At 33.5% G+C, this 7,176-nt stretch overlaps 1 long non-coding RNA gene across 7 annotated transcripts; it reads right to left on the bottom strand.

Moving 5' to 3' along the window:
- Positions 1–1,414: 1,414 nt before the first annotated feature.
- On the bottom strand, positions 1,415–6,225 carry LOC120070041. Of its 7 annotated transcripts, XR_005479771.1 has the most exons (9): positions 5,664–6,225; positions 3,532–3,635; positions 3,236–3,322; positions 3,066–3,125; positions 2,859–2,975; positions 2,668–2,767; positions 2,288–2,574; positions 1,704–1,829; positions 1,415–1,616 (listed from the first exon to the last, which is right to left on the bottom strand). It is a non-coding gene; the product is annotated as an uncharacterized LOC120070041 (long non-coding RNA). The 7 variants fall into 7 exon arrangements; XR_005479769.1 differs by having other exon boundaries at positions 2,288–2,354; positions 2,434–2,975; XR_005479770.1 differs by having other exon boundaries at positions 2,668–2,975.
- Between the last annotated feature and the right edge of the window lie 951 nt (positions 6,226–7,176).

Here is a 7,176-nt window from a genome sequence, read left to right as displayed (position 1 = left end):
TGGTATGTAGATTTGGTAGGCTTCTCGGTATGCAAACAGTTTCCAGAGGAATACAATGCACAACAAAAGAAGAAACTCATGCATGAGTGCAAATTCTACAATTGGGATGAGCCTCACCTCTACATAGTTTGGAGATTCGTCTGATCTGGGAGCTGGGAACACAACTACACAAGAAGAAATTCATTCCTTCCCTATAGTAAGGGTAAGAAGATAAATTGCTCCCTTAAGGGTTGATTCCGGGGCTTGAACAATGCGGCACCTCACCCTCTCCTGGCTTGAGACGGGTTTAGTCATAGTTGGACTATGACAAATTGTTCACTAGAGAGATCAGTGGTACTTAAAGAGTTAGATGTAACTACAGGGTTAAAAAGGTAATTACACCCAACTATACTTATGAACAATTTGTGAAAGGTTAATGTACTGTTGATTGGTTATATTCAATGGACACATAAATATATCTATAATGCGATGAGATCTTTAGTGGAGTGACTGACAATTAGCGAATGTTGAATAATTTGATTAAAAGACTTTAATAAATTAATCTCGTATCATTAGAACTTCAATCTATAGGTCCATAAGGTCCCCTTGTTAGCTCAACGAGGACTAATGGGAATCAAATTAATTTATGTGTGATTTGAATTGTTCAAATTAATTAAAGAGAATTAATTGTATAAGATACAGTTAAATAATGTATATTGATACATTATATAATATAATGTATGTTGATACATTCTTATGAAAGATATAAATATTTTAATATAATTCAAATATTAATTATATGAATATGATTCATATAAAAATTATATGTTAAAATTTAGTATGAATATGATTCATATTAAATTTATATGGTTTTATGAGAGAAATAAATGTTTGAATATGATTCAAATATTGATTATATGAATATGATTCATATAAAAACTATATATTAAAATTTAACGTGAATATGATTCATATTAAATTTATGAGAGAGGTAAATATTCATATAATCTGAATATATGAGAATTTATGATAATATACGAGAATATATGAGAACACCTCAATTAAATTTATTATGAATTTATGAGAATTTATCTTGAGTTTATTCTTCAATTTTCGTGTACGGGATAATTACGAGAAGAAATTCGGGCTTTAATGTCGGTTTTAAACCGATATTAAAGATAGTGTTATTAAAGCCTTTTAATGTCGGTTGTCTTTAATGTCGGAGCTTCAATAACACAGCCTTCAATGTTGATTGCAATCGACATTGAAGACCTTCAGTGAAATTTCCAACCGACATTAAAGCCTCTGTTTTTTTAATTATTAACCGATATTGAAGCCCGAATCTTTCCCTTTGTTCAAAAAGTATAACATGACACATCATCATTGAACATTGTGGCTATGACATTATTCATGTATGGATTGTAAATCTATTACATTTAATCCACAAATTCTGCTATAAAATTATAATTTAAAAAGTTGTATAATAATTCAGGCCTTGAAAACACAAATTACAAGTAATACAAACATTATGAGATCACTGTCTCTCTCCACTTGATAAGTATGGATCTCTTCATAATTCTTCTTGAACCAACCCCTAGCTTCAGCAGTGTCTGGTTATAGACATCTTTGTCTGACCACTATTGTTCAAAGGATCACAAAAAAAAAAAAGGTTTAAGACGAAGGATTGAAAGTGAAAATGTGATAAGAATTCATATTCAACTAACCGTGTTTATTGGGAATGTGCATAAATGGTACATTCAAGGCAAAATTCTTGTAGTGAATGTGTTGAATCTAAAGTTCCCCAAGAAAAAGCATAAAGAGGTTGCCAAATATTTACACCTTTGTTGCATCTGCAAAACAAGAAAACTCAATAAATAAATAATGCTACCACAACAAAACCAAAAATTTACCTTGAAACACACTCCAAAAAATATTTCACAACCAATTGTTCTCAACAGAATTATCAGAATTCCCAAAAAATGAATATTTAAGAACACATACATCAATAAGCAAATTTAGCTCACAATATACTTCAAACCTCAAAAGTTGTCACAAAGACTACCATAGTGCATGAATAACCCACAAACTACCATAGTGCGACCTACAAACTCGAGCACCTTGAATCAAATCTAAACTACAAATAAATAGTACCCATGAGTCATAAATGAGTGTTACATTCTAATCCAATATGGTCTAAAGAGAAATAAGCACACTATAACTTCTCAAATAGGAATTTTCATATCATTAGAGTCACTTGAAAACACTTAGAAACTGTGCTTAAAACTGCAACCATTAAAAAATGCACTACCAGGAACAATTTTCACTTGAATCCCTTGTTACAAGAAATCCATCTCCTCCCCACCCCTTCGAAACACCTAAAAAATACACAAACAAAAAAGGTTTAAGACAAAGGATTGAAAGTGAAAATGTTATTAGAATTCATATTCAACTAACCATGTTTATTGGGAATGTGCATAAATGGTACATTCAAGGGAAAATTCTTGTAGTGATGCTTATCGAATGATCAAATAATTTAAATCGAATATTAACCAGTCCATAAATTCATACTTGTAACAGAATACCCTTGCAACAAAACTGCATAAGAAGTGATTTATAAGTCAAAACAACGATGACTTATCTGCATACTACCACAAAAACTGAAAAATAAAGAAGCGGTTCTTGGTCAACCTGGGGCTAGAAAGTTTGGCAGCAAGAGCAGATGGGGCATTACGGGCTATAACACATAATGTTTCTGCCGCATTTGCATGAACCTTAGGCAGACTTTGGTCTAAGGAGAAAAATTAATATTATAACCATAATCACATTTATATAAATATATAAAAGGCCAAATGTTAATGAAATTTCAATTTGTCACGCACAGATGGACTCAGCTTATCAACAATCATTTCCAGCATATCACTCTTAGACAACCATTGCATCACATCCATAAAATTTGGATAGACATGATCATTAGCACTAACAAGTCGTACCAAAACCTGCAGAGAAAACTCCATTTCTTATTAGAGTGCAAACTAAGCAGCATTTAAAGTATTTTTTATGGGGAAGCCTTCAAAGGCCCACATTACCTCCATAATAGATGTAATTCCAATTAAATCAACTAATTGGCGCAGTACATCTCGATGAGCCTGCAAAAGGGGGAATGCATGAGATGGCAATTTAATTGCTAAACTGTAGAACAAAGAAGTCTGAGTGGTGCATGCGGTGTTGGGGTAAATAATTAGAAAAAAAATATTACTTGAATGCTCGTTTACTTTCAGCATCCTCTGGAGGTTCTTCAACAATGTAGCACAATAGTTGTTCCACCTGGGCTCTGTCCGGTAGACTGAAGGCAAAAAGAATTGTTCGTTAAAATATCTGGGTGAATCATAAAGACCCATTCCTGCTCATATTAATCATACATGATACAATTCTAACACCCAAGCTCATAAGACAAGGACATAACAATATTGTAATAGACCATATATGATAGCAGAAAGAATCAGATCAGTAGTAATAGAACAAGCAAATGATATAATGGAGAAAGTGTCCTACAAGTTAACTAAACGACTGTCCAGGGCTTTGCATTCTTGGATTATTTCTTCTTCGTCGAGAAGCTCTTCCAATGAAAAATTCTCTTTGTCTAAAATTGATTCCACCTGAAAGTGAAACAAATTAAGATAATTAGGCATTGCAAGTATGCATTTGTAGGAACATCTGTCCTTTTTTTTAAGGCTTTGACATTTACTTCAATTTACATGCATCTCTTGAATTTTAAGAAACACCATACAATAGAAAGAATTTATAAGCCTACAATGCAATACTTTCCCAAGGAACTTATTCCCTGAGGCTTGTCGCAAGACAAGGCTCTAGATTTTCGCCCCCTTTGACTATAAGAGGCTCATACATCTCATGAAAGGTTTGAGAGGCTTACGCCTCTACAAAATCGCACTAAGACATAAAGTCTCCACATGCATGTAATGTAGAAGAATAATATGAATATGCCTCCTTCAAAAATATAAAAGTTTTGAGTTAACAATTTGAACTATTACTACATTAGTTACCGAGACGTTAAAAGCATTGAAGACAAAATTTATAGCATAAGTCAGTCTTATTAATAGTGTTGAGGTTATAGGTATCCTCTTACAAGTTACAATTTTTGAAATGGCTCGGGGGTGATTCTTTTATACTTTAAGTGACTGTTGAGTTTGGGAATACTTAGTCATGCCAATTTCGAATTTGTAAAATGTTTATAATTTTGAGGCTTAATCCTTATACACTTCACCTCTTTGAGAGGAAAAACTTCAAGGCTACCTTTAGTCTTTTAAAAGGTTGTTCATAATGCGGAGGTACCAAAGTAACATTATATGCTGAGGAACCAAGCAGGTTATATTTTATTCATTCATCCTTCCAAACCAAAGAACTGGTTGCATTCGATTGATATTCTTGTGTCCATTTCTAACATGATATCAGCTAAGAAACGGAGAGAGAGCAAGGAGACATGATAATGCTATTTTGTTTTCAGAATAAATATTGTGTTCCCCAAACCATGGGCAGACTTTATCATAATTCAAAAAATTAGCAAAACTGCTATTCAATTCAAGAAGTATCCATACAATTATACACCCTAACTTCGGAATTTCTTTGGAAATAGAGTGCAGATGAACATAACAAGTCAACTCTTCATCGGTTAGACTTAAACTAAATCAAAAAGTTAGCGAACATGCTATATAAATCAAGAAGTATCTATGCAATCATGCAGTGTAACTCTAGAATTACTTTGGGAACCAAATGCATATGAATATAACAAGTCAACTCTTCAGCACCTAACTCAATCAAGAAAACTTCAAAGGGAAAAAATGGAACTAACGACGAATGCTGGCATGTTTCAAATTCAGGAACAGTTTAGAGGGACAAAACAAAAAAGAGACACCTACATGGAGCAGCATCGTTTTTCATTTCACAACACATAATATGTGCGTGTAACAAGAATTAAAAACAACAAAGATGACAAGTATTAAAACCTGCTGGCAGTCCAACTCAATCAGACTCCACATTTCGCATAAACATTAACAAGAAAAGTCATTACAAATAAGTCTTCATGAGTCCCAGTTTTTACGATATGTCCTATCAAAGGATTAATCATTCGTGAAACAATTCTCAAAGGGAAAATATACATAGATTTATCAAAGTAAAATAACGAACAATGAGAACCAGAGAAAAAAGACCCACATAAAAGCATTGTTGTAAGAGAAAATGAAAAAAAAAAAAAAATGAGAGCGTTAGAGTTCATAACAAAAAAAAAAAAAGATGAACATACTGTAAACCCAGAAAAATAGAACATGCTCAATAGGGAAAAGGCATGGATTTATCAGAGTAAAATAATGAACCATGAAAACCAGAGAAAGAAGACTCACATAAAAGCATGGATGTAAGAGAGAGAGAAAAAAAAAAAGGAGAGCATTGGAATTTAAACCCTCAACATACATAAACCAAAGAAAAAGTAATGAACAATGAGAACCAAAGAAAAAAAAGACTCACATAAAAGCATGGTTGTAAGAGGAAAAAAATGAGAGCATAAAAAAAAAAAAAAAAAATCTTGCAAAAATGCTTTATAAAAATTAGAAAAATGTTAGAAGCTTAAAGATAAAATTCCTCATCATCAGCTTCAAAGAAAAAAGACATACCTTACCCCTTGCCAGGCTCTGCAACCCATCATTCTCCTACCATGCATCTTCGTTAAAGAAAGCAACAGTGGTTCTTAAAGGCGACAAGAGAAATGGATTTGGGCTGTTGGAGTGGCAAGGGCAGTTCTCAATGTAACGGATCTACATAGAAAATGGGTTGCCTGTATAGATCCATGGATGGAGAGTGAGGGACGTATGGTGATGAAAGAAGGCATGAGGGAAGCGTAGTGAGATAGAGAGAATCCATGGATTAGGGTTGAAGGAAAGTAGATCTTATGAGCATAAGGTTTCATGGTTCTATAAAGAGGACCATGGATTAGGGTTTCAAGAGAACGATTCAAGAAGAAGACGAAGGAGAAGACGTAGGATCAGAGCATTGATGGAGAATACAAAGGGTATGAGAAGTAGTACAGAGGGGGTTTGAGAAGACACGAGGGAGAAAGATCAACATTGATGGAGGGAAGAGATAAGTCTGAGAAAGGAAGGGTTGCACTGATGGAGAGTAACGCATGGTGAGAGAAAATCGTCCAAAATAACCACACATCCAAAATAACCCATTCCCCCATTCACAAAATGGGGAATGGGTTTTGTATTTTTTTTAAAAAAAAGAAAAGCGAATCTTTAATGTCGGTTTTAAACCGACATTAAAGGTATACCTACAATGTTGGTTTAAAACCGACATTAAAGATCTGCTTTTTTTAAAAAAAATAAACAAAACTGACATTATACATCCGGTTTCACTTTTTACAACCGACATTAAAGCCCAAAATTCTTGTAGTGAATCTAGGAAATTAGTTGTGCATGTTTAATTGATTACTTTGATTGGCCCTAATTTGTAATCGTTAAGTAGTTGTCACCTAGAATCATGAGTTAAGTTAGTTTGTTGTGTTAATTTTGGATTCTAATTAGCAAGCATTTACTTTCTAACTTAGATAAATCTCGCTCAATTAATTGGTTAGACGATGGAAATCAATTAATTGGCTTAGCTTTGCCCTTAAGCTAAATGCCTGTTGATTGATTGATTGGTTTAGGATCCTCGCTTTTTTGTTAATTAACTTGACTTTATGGACTATTGGTTAGGATTCGATTGATAGAATAGTCTTTGATAGAATTGATGAGAAATGAACTAAATAATTACCAAGCTAAGTATTTATTCGATTGGTAAATTATCACATTCGTTTACTTGCAAACTTTTGTTCTCTAATAATTTTATTTCAGAATTTCTCACAACCCCCCCCCCCCCCTTTTGGTTAATTCCTACAAGTTCCAATCCTTGAGGAATCCATATTCGGCTCTTTGTGATTTGACCTCGGACTTAGCACTTGTACAATAATTAGTATAAGGGGTTAGTTTCATGCATGCAAATATTTATTATCATTCGGTGCGAGTTTACGAACGACGGTGAATCCGTCGAATAACCAAAATTGGCGCCACTGCCGGAAAGTTAACGGAATCCTTGATTTTTGAAACTTGTACTGCTTATCCTTGCTAATCAATTTTCCCTTTTGGTGCA

The sequence above is a fragment of the Benincasa hispida genome, unplaced genomic scaffold (assembly GCF_009727055.1).
Source record: "Benincasa hispida cultivar B227 unplaced genomic scaffold, ASM972705v1 Contig793, whole genome shotgun sequence".
Lineage (NCBI taxonomy): Eukaryota > Viridiplantae > Streptophyta > Magnoliopsida > Cucurbitales > Cucurbitaceae > Benincasa > Benincasa hispida.
This window is presented reverse-complemented; position numbering and strand designations above follow the sequence as displayed.